Source organism: Acomys russatus, chromosome 1, assembly GCF_903995435.1.
Source record: "Acomys russatus chromosome 1, mAcoRus1.1, whole genome shotgun sequence".
NCBI classification, from domain to species: Eukaryota; Metazoa; Chordata; class Mammalia; order Rodentia; family Muridae; genus Acomys; species Acomys russatus.
Window position 1 is genome coordinate 109,209,081 of NC_067137.1, and position 13,126 is coordinate 109,222,206.

The following is a 13,126-nucleotide window of genomic DNA, read 5'->3' on the forward strand; positions in this document are numbered from 1 at the left end:
AACCAAGGACAATATAAGCAGTAAACTTCGAACCCCTGCTCTGATCTAGCCAATGGACAGGACATTCTCCACAGTTGTGTGGAGAAAGGGGAATGACTCGGACATGAACTCTGGTGCCCCATATCTGACCACTTTCCCTTGGTGTGGAGACCTGGTGGCACTCAGAGAAAGAATAAGCAGACTACCAGGATGACACTTGATAGCCTATGACCATATAGTGAAGGAGGAGGTCCCCCTTGGTCATAGACCTAGGGGAGGGGAATAGGGTGAAAGCGGGAGGGAGGGAGGAACGGGAGGATACAAATGATGGGATAACAAATGAGATGTAATCTGAATAAATTAATAAGTAAAAAAGAAAAGAAAAAATAAATAAATTGTTAATATTGGTAATTGAAAAGAACATTTCAGGAGTTATAACAAATATTAAAAATAAGGAAATTCTATGAATGAATGAGAGCCAAAGAATTTTAGATATAGGTAGTATTTTCATATAAAATGACAGCAACTTACCAAAGCTGATTCAAAAGTAATTAAAGTCTAAATATACCTATGTGTTTATATAAGGCTTTGAGCTACCTGTCATGAAAATAGAAAGCAAAAATCATGGGCCTTGCTAGTTACAGAAATGCAGCCATCCAAAACAAAAGTTTGCAAACTTTTGTATAAGGAAAAAGTCTGTAAAACTATTCCAAATACGTTTTATGATATTTAAACCTTGATACCAAAATCAGACAAATGCAGCCATTACAAAAGAAAATTATTCATCAATTTAAATAATAAACATTTCCTTCATTTTTTCTTTCTTTCTTTCTTTTTTTTTTTTTTAATTTTGGCTTTTTGAGAAAGGGTTTGTCTGTGTTACGTGGCTGTCTTGGAACTTGCTCTGTAGACCAGGCTGGCCCTGAACTCACAAATTGTCCGTACCTCCCAAGTGCTGGCATTAAAGGCATGCGCCACCACCACTCAGTAAACAATAACGTTTCTAACAAACACTAATATAAAAAGCAAATGAGAAAAAGATTCATAAAAATTAAAGTTTGTTCTAAAAAGATGCTCTGCCGTAGAAAAACAAGCCTTGCAGAAACTAACAATAAAGTTTACCTATCAAAAACATAAATATTGAGCCTGAAGAGATGGCCCCAAAATTAACAGCACTTGCTGCTCTTTCAGAGTACTTGGGTTTGGTTCCCATCACCCACATGATAGCTCATGATTATCTATAACTTCTGTTCCAAAGGATCTGACTCTTCTGGCTTCCGTGGGCACCAGACACACATGAGGTATGTATACTATTCCCAAACACACATGAACTAAAAAGCATGAAAATAGGAAAGAAAAAAATCATTGCTACTTATAAACAGTGGCTCTTTCATGTGTGTGTGCGCGTGTGTGAGCATGCATGTACACATGTGCATGAAAGGGGCCATAGGTCAACTCCTGATGTCATTCTCAGGAAGCATCCATGTTGACATTTTAAATAAATTTTTTTTACTTTCTAAAATTTTAATATAGCTACATCATTTCCACCCCTATCCCTTTCATTCATTCAATCCCTCATGCATCTTCCTTATTCTTGTTCAAATCCATGGCCTTTTTTAATTTTACTGTTTGTAAATGTAAAATATATGTCTTTCTCTGTTTGTAAATTCCTAAATATATAAACACAACTTGTTCAGTCTGTATAGTGATTTTTGTATGTATATGTTTTCAGGGCTGACCATTTGGTATTGGATGACCAACTGGCATGTTCTTCTCTGGGAAAAGCCTCCTCCCCATCCCTAGTATTCCTTAGTTGCCTGTAGTTCATGTCCAGAGTTGAGGCCTGGTGAGCTTAACCCCTTCTACGTTAGCAAGTCTATTGGTGTTGTCCTTGTTCAGATCATGTTTAGGCTATCATAATTTTTGATGTAGTCTCTCAATGGGACCCTGAGCTCACCTATTAGAGTCGGGCTGCCTGGCCAGTGAGCTCCCGGGATTCTCTGTGCCTTCCCAGCACTGGGATTACAAGCATATGGCAGCACATGCAGCTTCTAATGTGGGTGCTGGGGACTAAACTCAGGTCCTCACGCTAGCACAGTAAGCACTTTACCACCTGAGCTGCCTTTTCAGCGCCAGCATAGCCTTTTTCTTTTGTTTCTCCCCGGCTCCTCTCTCTTTTTGGTTTTTTTTCAAGACAGGGGTTTCTCTGCGTAGCGTTGGGCTATCCTGGACTCACTTTGTAGACCAGGCTGGCCTTGAACTCACAAATATCCACCTGCCTCTGTCTCCCTGACTGCTGTGATTACAGGCATGGCTGGTTTTTTTTCCCCCTAAAATTTACTTACTTATTTTTTATTTTATGTGCATTGGTATTTTGCCTGCATGTATGTCTGTGTGAGTGTGTCAGATCCTGGAGTTACTTACAGACAGTTGTAAGCTGCCACGTGGGTGCTGGGAATTGAATCCAGGTCCTCCGGAAGAGTGATCAGTGCTCTTAATACTGAGCCATCTCTCCAGCCCCCCCCAATATATTTTTAAATTTGGTTATCTATATAAAATATTAAGGCAAATCTATAATTTACAGAATTATGCAATGCTGTAAACAAGATTAACAATATTTGAGTGTTTCAGGCTGATCGCTGAAGCTCAAGGCCAGCCAGCCGAGATGAATTGAGGAGCTCGAGGTTCAGTAACAGGCTTTGTATAAAGAAAAAGTGGAGTACTAGAGGAAGACTCCTGACATCAACAACATCTGGCCTTTATGCAAACACATGGACATATACCTGCAAACAAGTATGTATGTATGTACGTACGTATACACACACACACACACACACACACACACACGCACTCAACTTACATTGAGAAGCGCCATTCATGTGCAGTTTTGAATGCAATGTAATAGTATGCATTGTTCACGGGCACATCTAAAGGAAAGATAGCTACAAAGACGGGCTAAATTCAATCTACCACTCATTCGTTACTGAACTTATATAGCTAAGGAAGCTGCACAAAAGTATACAAGCAGGTTGACCAATCTCATCTGAACTTCATGATCATTAACCTTAATCAGGCCGCCAATGCTGAGCAGCAAAAGCAGTCATTTTTCTAATCCACTTACCTTACAAGTTCGGTATCTCCATTCCCTTACTCTCAGTGAGAAAACAGAGCGACCCATAAAGACCTTCCATAAGTTGCCTCTAAGCCTCCACACCTGCATGTGCCCAGTAACTGATGCTTCTCCCTGAATGAACTGACCCTTCCACTGGCTAAGAACCGCACTGTCTTGTGCACACTGGCTGATTTCCATCTCAAAGACAGTGTTCTAGCCCTTCCCTTTTCCTCTTCCTGGACCATTATTCTATTACTTTTACTCCCACTTCATCGTCAGGGATATTCTCACCAGCATATGACATGTCTCATCTCTCCTCCCTAACTCTATCTGACAGGGTCCACTCTGTAGCCAAGGCTGGCTTCACATTTACTATATAGCCCAGGCTGGGCAGGAATTCATGATCCTCTGGGTCTGTACTCACCACACCCAGGTTGTTTTTCCCACCTTAAAGTAGAGCAAATCCATTTCATTCTCTCTGTGCTCTCCACCCAATCTCACCGGTCCTCTTCATAGGCCCCTGAGTTGTGCAGACGTGACTATGAATCTATTCCTGCTCTCTCTTAACTAAGATTTCAACTGAGCTAGTGTTCAACCCTCACTTCTCATCTAATGTGGCTTAATGTGACTGACAGCTATTCTTTTGGCTTGAGACAATTTCCCATTTAGCTTTAGGGGACTTCTCAGCTTCTTTTCCACACTTGTTTGCTATTTTTCCTCCCTTGTCTTCTTCTTAGTATTGAGATAGTTGAGAGTCAGATCTCTCTCCTTTGCTCTTTCCTGTCTTTACTTATTCTGCTGATGTTCTTCTCTATGTTCAGTATTTAACATGTTCAGATAAAAATCATTTAGACACAAGATTAGAAATCATCTAATTTATGTACTTAAACCCGATTTCTCTTCCAAATTCCAGACTGGTAACAGTGAGGGGCGCTTGCTTTTATGTCTCATGGATCATTCAAATTCAGCGTATCAAGCTGAACTCGTTCACCCATCTCAAGCCCTGTAACTTCACCCTTTCAGTTGCTCTAGCAAATTATCTTAGAGCTATCCTAGATTTTTCAGGTTCTCTCATATCCCACATCTAATTCATAAAACTTTCCGTTAGTCCTGTGGTCAAGATACACTCCACATCTACCCACTTCTGAAACTCCACCCCGTTCCCCACCGCTCAAGGCAACATTGTTTTTTCTAAGACTACTGTAAGAGCTTCCTTAACTCAGCCCATTTCCTGCCCCACTCTGAGCTATCGCTCCTGTCAAGCACAATTACACTCTAAAATAGCTCTGTTCGCGTCATGCTGCTCAGACTCTCTGGTGGCTACTGATCTGTGCACGGAAGCCATAGTACTTACAATACCCTTTCTCGCCTGTGCAGTCCTTCTTTCATGTGACTGCATGTCTTTAGCCCCAGTACCCTAACCATCATTTGTTGCATATAACCCACACTGCCTCGCTGTTTCACAGACACTGGGGATAGTGTTCCAACTCCATACCTAGAAAACCTTCCCCAAGAAAGTGGCCATTCCTACCTCCTTTACATGCCACCTTGGCAAAGCGTCTCCAGGACAACCTAGTGTGCCTTGATGCTCCCACCTCTTGACTGCTGCAGCTGACTCCCTGCAGCCTATCACTGACACACTACATAAGTATTTGGCTTACACACGTGTTACTGTCTGCTGCCCATTTAGAGGGGAAACCTTTGTCTCACTATTAGATCTCCATACCGTGACTGAACAGTGTTCGGATCATTCAGTAAGTCCTGAATATGCAGAAGAAAATGAAAAATGTTCATAACTGAAAATGTGAATGCTGAGTTCATAGTGTTGTATTTTTGCCCTCTGGCTTTCACATGCACACCATATCACAGATCTGCACACACACACACACACACACACACACACAGGTGAAAAGAAATGTACTACTATATTTTGCTAAATGGACAAAACAACAAAGGTCCCCAATGACTTGTTACTGCGCCCATCCATGAATGCCCTGCTTGACCTGCATCAGTGAAGCTCTTTGCAGCAGACGACATGACAGACACTCACAACTTGTCAACATGCAGAGAACAGGAGAGTTTAGAGTGCCTGGGCCTAAGTGGGATATCTCTACCACACCCCTCCTTCAAAGCTCAAGGATCTATATATAAAAGGGGGCAGAAAAATATAAGACAGCCAAGAACATGGTGCTGCATGTCTCTATTTTTAGCAATCAAAAGGCAGAGGCAGGTAGATCCCTTAGGAATTCAAGGCCAGCCTGATCTACCTAGCAAGTCCCTGGCCAGGCAGGCATACAAAGAGAGACCTTGTCTTAACACCACCACCCCTTGCCCCAAAAGATTGTAAAAGCCAGTGGGGGTAGGAGTAGATCATTTCAATGAAGCTGTACTTTCCTTTTCATATACAACAGGGTGGATGCACATCTGGACTTATAGCAATCATGACAGTATGCATAAGACCTGCCGAAGTTTAAGCTGGACAAAATCTTAGCATGGAGGAAGCTGACGAGCAAAAGGCTCTTCTCCTATCAAAAAGCTGTTGCATTTAATTGCTGTTGGGAGAAAAAAAAAAGCCCCTTGTCTTTACTGGTGTGGCAGCTGGCATACTGACCACACTTCAGAGCGATGAAGGAACTGCAGAGAGAATGAATGAGGTTGTATGGTAGGGAGACCAGGAAGACGTTGTGGGGCAGGGACGACTATGATAAAAAAAAAAAAAGGAAAAAAAAAAAAAAACAGTATATGGAAACTGTCGAATATTTAATAAACATAGTATTTTACAAAGAAAAGTACAGAATACAAACATTAATCATATATTTTCAATCTTATTATCCCAGGGTAAATTCTACTAATGCTCTGGGTTTGAAAGTCCCTGACATTCAACCCATTTTAAAATAATTTTCATTTGCTTCTCAGAAAACAATGAGACAAGCCTAATACTGTGGGATGCGCCTCACACATTCCTGATGTGACCAGCAGCCCTCTAGTGGACATACTGTGGAAATGCTTCCCCGGATCTCCAAGGCACCAGCAAGCTTACTCTCAGGGAAGGTGGCTTCCAACAGCTATCCATCAGAATCAAAACAAAACAAAACAAAAAAAAAAAGAGATAACATAAAACTGGAAGCTAAATATTTTCAAGTAAACAATAATACTTAATATTATTGGAACAACAGAGTATTCAATTCTTAGGGTGATGTCAATTCAAAAGTTGTTGCTACTTCTGTCATGTTATTTACATTGAATTTGCCTTAAAAAGAAAAAAAAAAATGAAAGAAAAAGAAAAAAAGAAAAGAGGAAACAATATCCTGAGTAAGTTTACCAGAATCAGTTATTTCTGCATAAGAAAAAGTAAAAGGGAACTGTGAAGCCATCTTGTCCAGTGCTTTGGAAGGACAATAAGTCTTCTCTGATGTCTAGGGTGAGGGCAGAAACTTCACAAATGGCTACAGTTAATTATGTTAACATTAAAATCCTTTATAGTATGTATTTTCTATGTGCATTATGTTTACCTATTTATGTGTGTACAATGTGCGGAGGTCAGAGGACAATGATGCAGAGTCAGTGCTCTCCTTCTACAATGTACAGCCCACAAATCAAACTCAGGTGCTCAGGCCTGGCAGCCTTTGCTCACTGAGCCATCTTGCTGGCCCATTTTTTTTTTTTTTAATTTAGGATAAACTGAGGCCACAAATAAACATTAGGATTCTAATGCTCTTCCTTTTTTCAACACCTCCAGCCCAAGGCTTACCTAAAAAGTAGTTATTATCCAGAGTCACTTATTTTGGCAAATGAATGACAGGAGTGATTAAGAGAGGCCTAGTAGGCTTTCCGGAAGCATATGTGAATGAAAGCCAATCATGAATGCATGTCAATACAAATCAATCAAGATGGGAGATAGGTGGAGGTAATCATAAACTGCCGTAGAGAGTTACTGCGTAATTCTTCATGCGAAAGTGCCGTGTGCCTCCTCACTTATCCAGAACGGTGGTTTGAAGGAGAATGTCCCCATAGGCTCTGGTGTCTTACTATTTGGTCTCCATCTGGTGATGCTGTTTGAGGAGGTTTGGAAGGAATGACCTTGCTGGAGAAAATATGTCACTGGGGGGTGAGCTTTAAGAGTTTAAAACCTTGAATTCTAGTTTGCTCTCTGTTTCCTGCTTTCAGTTAAGGATGTGAACTCTCAGTTTCCTGTTTCAGCTGCCATGTCTGCTTGCTACCATGTCTCCGGGCCATGATGGACTCATTCTGCAGAACTGTAAGGGCAAATACACTCTTTTTCATAAATTCCTTCCCCTCATGGCACTTCATCACAGCAACAGAAAAGTAACTAATGCGCCTGGCCATTGTGAGATGAATACATTATAATAAGCAAAATCTGAAAATGGCATCACTAACTAGGAGCTTATTAGAGAAAGGTGTACTTTTCCTATAAATAACAAAATAAAGGAAGAACAACAAGATTCTTGTGTGTATTCTAACTTTTCTCATAATCTAAACTATGAATAGTATACTTTGCAAACAGAAATTGATATGTACAATGTTTTACATTTCAAACTTGCCGAGGCTGTTGTGAGAGGAACAACAAAGAGCTTTAGAGCTCACAGAATGGGGCCCACAGGTCAGCACAGCCACAAAGGGTGCGCTCGGGGGAGGCAGAGCTCTGAGGACTAGTGTCCTGAGGACCTCGTGCTGTGCTGTCCTTGTGGCCTTTATACTCTTCCTAATAGACAAGTTATGTGAGAACTCTAAGGGGGCTTCCAGCCTCTCCCTGGGCAGTATCACTGGCACTCACAATAACAATGCTTCCTCTCTTTCAGGCATTGCTGCTGGAGCAGACTAATGATTCAACCACCACCCTTGGAAAAAACTTAAGAGATATAGATTGTTAGCAATGACCATGGCCCTTACAAAGCATTTGGAAAAACAGATTGTTAGTAAGGTTAAGATGTTTTTGTCAAGGGCTCTTTGTAGACAATCTAAAAGAACAACTTAAAGTTCAGAAAGGTTCACTATTAATAAGCGAGCTAAGGGCTTTTTGAGGTTAGGTAGCAAGAACAATGCCACAATTAGCACGAGCTGAGGTGACTCTCGCTGAAGCTGGGCTGGTGGTCAAGGTGGTTAATTTCTTGTACCTACTTTTTTCCTCAACTTCCTGATATTTAATAAAAATTGTTAATGAGTAGATGTACACCTTGAAGACTTAACATAGAAATGCCTGACTGTTTTTTATATAAAAGTTTAGAATTGTGATTCTTTTAACATTTTTATAAGACTACTTTTTAGGCTAGCTGATTATTTCTTTGTAACTGCAAACTACAGATTACCAGTAAAGAGAAACTGGCTGAAAAAAAGGACCTTGCTTGCTTACACTTTGGTAATCTATAACAAGTTGCTTAGTAACAAATGTAAGTGGGTTCTTGGGAATAATTTGTTTTTTATATTTGTTTCTCACCCATAATACGTAAAACATTTGATCATGTGAGAGTACTGGGTAACATTTTTTCTTTTCTTTTCTTTTTTTAAATTTTTTATTAATTTATTCTTGTTACATCTCAGTGGTTATCCCGTCCCTTGTATCCTCCCATTCTTCCCTCCCTCCCATTTTCCCCTTACTCCCCTCCCCTATGACTGTTCCTGAGGGGGATTACCTCCCCCTGTATATGCTCATAGGGTATTCAGTGTATTCGTTCACTAAAACATATAGCATGTAATAACATGGTAATTTTTATATTGCTTGAAAGTTTTTGCTGGGATATATAAGATGTGGGAGAAAAAATTAAAATTGTTGGAAGTTTGTTCCATCCAGTCAGTAAACTGTTGAAGCTTGTTGGAACTTGCTTGTTGGAGCTTGTCCTCCTTCATCCATCATTGTGTGTGTGTGTGTGTGTGTGTGTGTGTGTGCGCGCGTGCGCGCGCGCGCACGTGCATTACTTCTTCTTTCCTGATGCTGGTTTCCATCAGTGGCAGTCCTCACTGGCTACAATCAGTTCCATCTTGGAGATTCAAGCTTTTTACCCTCAGAGAAAAGGGTGATCAGCTGCCTATTCTATGCCCCACCTCAGTTTATCCTGTGGTGTTGAAGCTGGTCTTCAACACAAAATATACTTTCATGAGAAGGCTTATTACATTAGTATGACAATCCTATAAGTAGCTAAGATAACTATTAGGTAACAGATTAAAAAATCAGAACTTGAAGGGTTAATGACTAAGCAGAAAAAAGACCATCTTCAACATAATACTTCTTACATACTAAAACAATTAATCAATGAATCACTGCACCTAAACTTATCAAAGATTCAAACATTTGCTTTTTTGTTATATTTTTAAGGCCTTTCCCTTTTAAGGGTAGATATTATGGCAGTGGGCTATAACTCAGTTATCTCACTTTTAAATGTTGAGGACTTATTTTTCTTGACTAAAACTTACAATTTTGTCTACCTGGGGATTCTTGTTTGTTATGAAAAAATTAAAACATTCATTGTTAAAGTGTGAAAAACACAATTTTAAGCCATATTAATATAGAGAGGAACAACCCATGAACATAAAATTTCAACATATTATTTCACTGTTTATGAAAAAGAAAGACAAATTTGTCAGTTATTCATTATCTTCATTTTATCCTATTCTTATTTTTAAGTGTCTTATTCCACATTAGAATTACTATGCAATACATAGCAGCTTGTCTCCTTAACTCAATAAATAATTCTTTTTAAAAAAAGATTTACTAGCTTTTATTCCATGTGTACAGATGTTTTGCTTGCCTGTAGGTCTACACCAAGTATGTTCCTTGGTGCCCAATGAGGCCAGAAGAGGGCATCAGATCCCCTGGAATTGGAGTTATAGACACTTGAGAGCTACCATTTAGGTGTTGCTGATAGAACCCAGGTCCTCTGGAAAAGGAGCAAATGTTCTTAGCTGCTGAGCCAGCTCTCCAGCCCCCAACAAGCATTCTTAATGATCAAAGCAACTCTTGTGAAAGACACATCCTACTCTGCAGAGACTTATGTTTTCTTTTACTTCTAGAATCTCAAGGGAAGTTGAGAAAAAGAACATACCAATGAAAAGTATCAAACTGTATAAATCATGTCTGTCATAAAAAGATGTTTAAAGTTAGTAAACTAAAATAGATTGTGTATATAATTGAAATTAGCAACACCCAACTAGAAATATGCAAATACTTAACAAATATCTCTAAAATATATGTTCATGACTTGTTAGGGTCCCCATATGGAAAAGGCTCAGGCAGAAAAAAAAAAAACAAAAAAAGGAGCCTGCAAAAGAGTGAGTCAGGGTTGGTGGTATTGTAGCTCTATGGTAAAAAGTCATTGGGTAAATAAGGAAGAAAGGTCAGGGAACATACTAAAAGCAGAGTGATACTGGCTAGAGAGTTTCAGCCGATTGGTAGGCAGGTGCCAGACAAACTAAGCAGACTTAGGAGTGCTGCAGTGAGTAAGCAGAGGCAGTACACAGACATAGAGACAAAGAGCAAGAACAAAATAGCTAGAGGGAATTAGATTCCCAGGGATTTTGTTTGTTTTGTGTTTTAAGTCAGTCCACTTACCCCTTACCTCCCTATTTAAAAAATTTTCAAACAGAAGCTACTAGGCATGCTAAAATGATGACAGTGAGACCAAAGTATACCTGGAAGAGTGTAGAACAAGATGGAGTACTTACATTCAGGCTGAGGGATGGACAAAGACTCGACTTAATCCTTTAAAGACTATGCTTTGGTGTAAGTGACAGGCTGACACAGCAACCAAAAAGGAACATTTAAAAAATGCTCACCCAAACAGAACAGTCGCAAGAGGGCATCTATTAAATAGGAAAGGTCTGGGTTGGGACACCTGCTAAACAGATGCTGGGCAGAGTTAGGGACAGAAAGGCTACTAGATCAAGTTTTAGGAGACTCCAAAAGGGAATTCTTATCCGATTCCTGAGAGTAAAAGCTGAGATCTAGCCTGACAGTATAACCTTTAAGGCAAAGAGAACAAATGAGCTGGTAGTAAGCTATAAGGACCCAAGAGTGTAATGTTCCGTCAAAATACAGTTGGTTGTAGTCAGCGAGAAATCAATGACTTATCCTCTGCTATTCCTGTACTCTAACATTTTTGCACCCAAACAACTGAGTACTGGCATTCTCTTGGGGGGTAGCATTTGACCTGACCAGCAGATAACACAGGACCCTTCTGTCACATGAGGGGATTTGACTGCGTTAGTCATACAGGACACCTGCGGATCTGTGACTGCTCTATCCAAGATCTACCTAATGCTGATCAGAGTTCATTTTTTTTTTAAATGTGGGGTGGGGGGAGGCTGGTTTTGTTTTGGGTCCCAAATTTCACTAGGGACCCAGTTCTCTAGGGACCCAGTCTTTTAAACAGAGGTGACATAGGACATAGGGAGATAAGGAGTCATATCTTTCTTACATGACTCCAAAACAATCCTCCTGGACCCTTAATCACCCCCACTTCTACTTGAGGAACAACTGGTGGCTACAATTCCTGACAGTTTTCGGGAGTCAGAGGTCCAGTGCTGCCTGCTTTTGGGCCTCTTACCTTACTAGTCTCAGGTTCAGTGGAAACCATCATCTTATTGGCTGAAATGTAGTTGCCATGATCTTCCCTACCTTCTGAGTGTGTGCACACTTTCCTTTTTTGCATTAGTGAGGTTTAGAAAGGAGGAAATAATAAACATGTAATCCTCTACATTTTACTAAAGTTGGCACTCAAATTTATCAAGTAGTAAAATGTTTTAAAATAAAAACCAAACAAAGTTGAGAGTAGAGCCGGAGAGACAGCTTGGTGGTGAAGACTCAGGTTAGGCTGCCAACACGCATATGGCCACTCAAAACTATCTAAAACTCCAGTTCCATGTACCCAATGCCCTATCTGGCCTCCATGGGCACCGAATATGTGTGATGCATAGACATACATGCAAGAAAAATGCCTATACACACAAAAAGTAAATTAAAAAAACAAACTTGGATGTAAATTTCTCAAAATCAATCTAATCTATTTTATAACTTTTATTATATATTCAAGAACAATTATAGCTAATAAAACTAGTGTCGTAAAGGCAAAGATATTCTCTATTTTATTTAACAATGCACTATTTAGCTTAGATGTGACCAGTAAATACATACTGAGTGAGTCAACAAAGTTAATATAGCTATAATAAAAATTTAGGACATTTAGTCTTTATGCTAGCGCTACTTGAGAGGAAGGGCCTCAATTGAGAAAATACTTCCTGTAGGAAGTCTGCATAGTATTTTTTTTGAATAAAGATTAATGTTGGAGGGCACAGTCCCTGGAGGGGGTGGTTGTCAACCCTGGGCAGGCGGTCCTAAGTTGTATAAGAAAGTAGACTGGACAAGCCATGAGGAGTAAGCCAGTAAGCAGCATTCCTTTATGGCTTCGGCTTCAGCGGCTGCCTCCATGTTCCTGTCTGACTTCTCTCAGTGATGATGTAGGACCTGAGAGTTATACGATAAAATAGACCCTTTCCTCTCCAAGTTATGTCTGGTCATAATATTTTACCACAGCAACAAAGCCCAACTAAGACTCAGGACTGGTTTTGGAAAAATTCCAAAAAGCAATCAGACCTACAGACAGATTATTTATTAATTATCCCTTACCTAAAATGCTTGAGTCCAGAAGTGTTTTAGGTTTCATTTTGATGTTGTTGTTGTTTGTTTTTGTTTTTGTTTTTCAAAGATATGGTTTCTCAATGACAGCTTTGGCTGTCCTGGACTCACTTTGTAGACCAGGCTGGCCTAGAACTCACAGCGATCCACCTGCCTCTGCCTCCAAGTGCTGGGATTAAAGGTGTGCACCACCACTGCCTGGCTGCTAGATTTCAATTTTTTAACCTGGATTCTAGCATACTACCATATATTTTTTAAAAAATGGTATCTTGGGGGATAAGATAGAATTCTAATTAAGGAATTTATTTAGGTTTTATATACAGTGTGTGTGTACACTCAAACGACAGAGACAGTCAGAGCTGGAGTGTAATTCTAAGAAATACTTTAAA

The 13,126-nt window shown here is 39.9% G+C and overlaps 1 protein-coding gene across 4 annotated transcripts in view; it reads right to left on the bottom strand.

Moving 5' to 3' along the window:
* The window catches only part of Rps6ka5 (ribosomal protein S6 kinase A5), a 168,498-nt gene that overhangs the window by 47,291 nt on the left and 108,081 nt on the right, over positions 1–13,126 (bottom strand). The gene's annotated exons all lie outside the window — the stretch shown is intronic.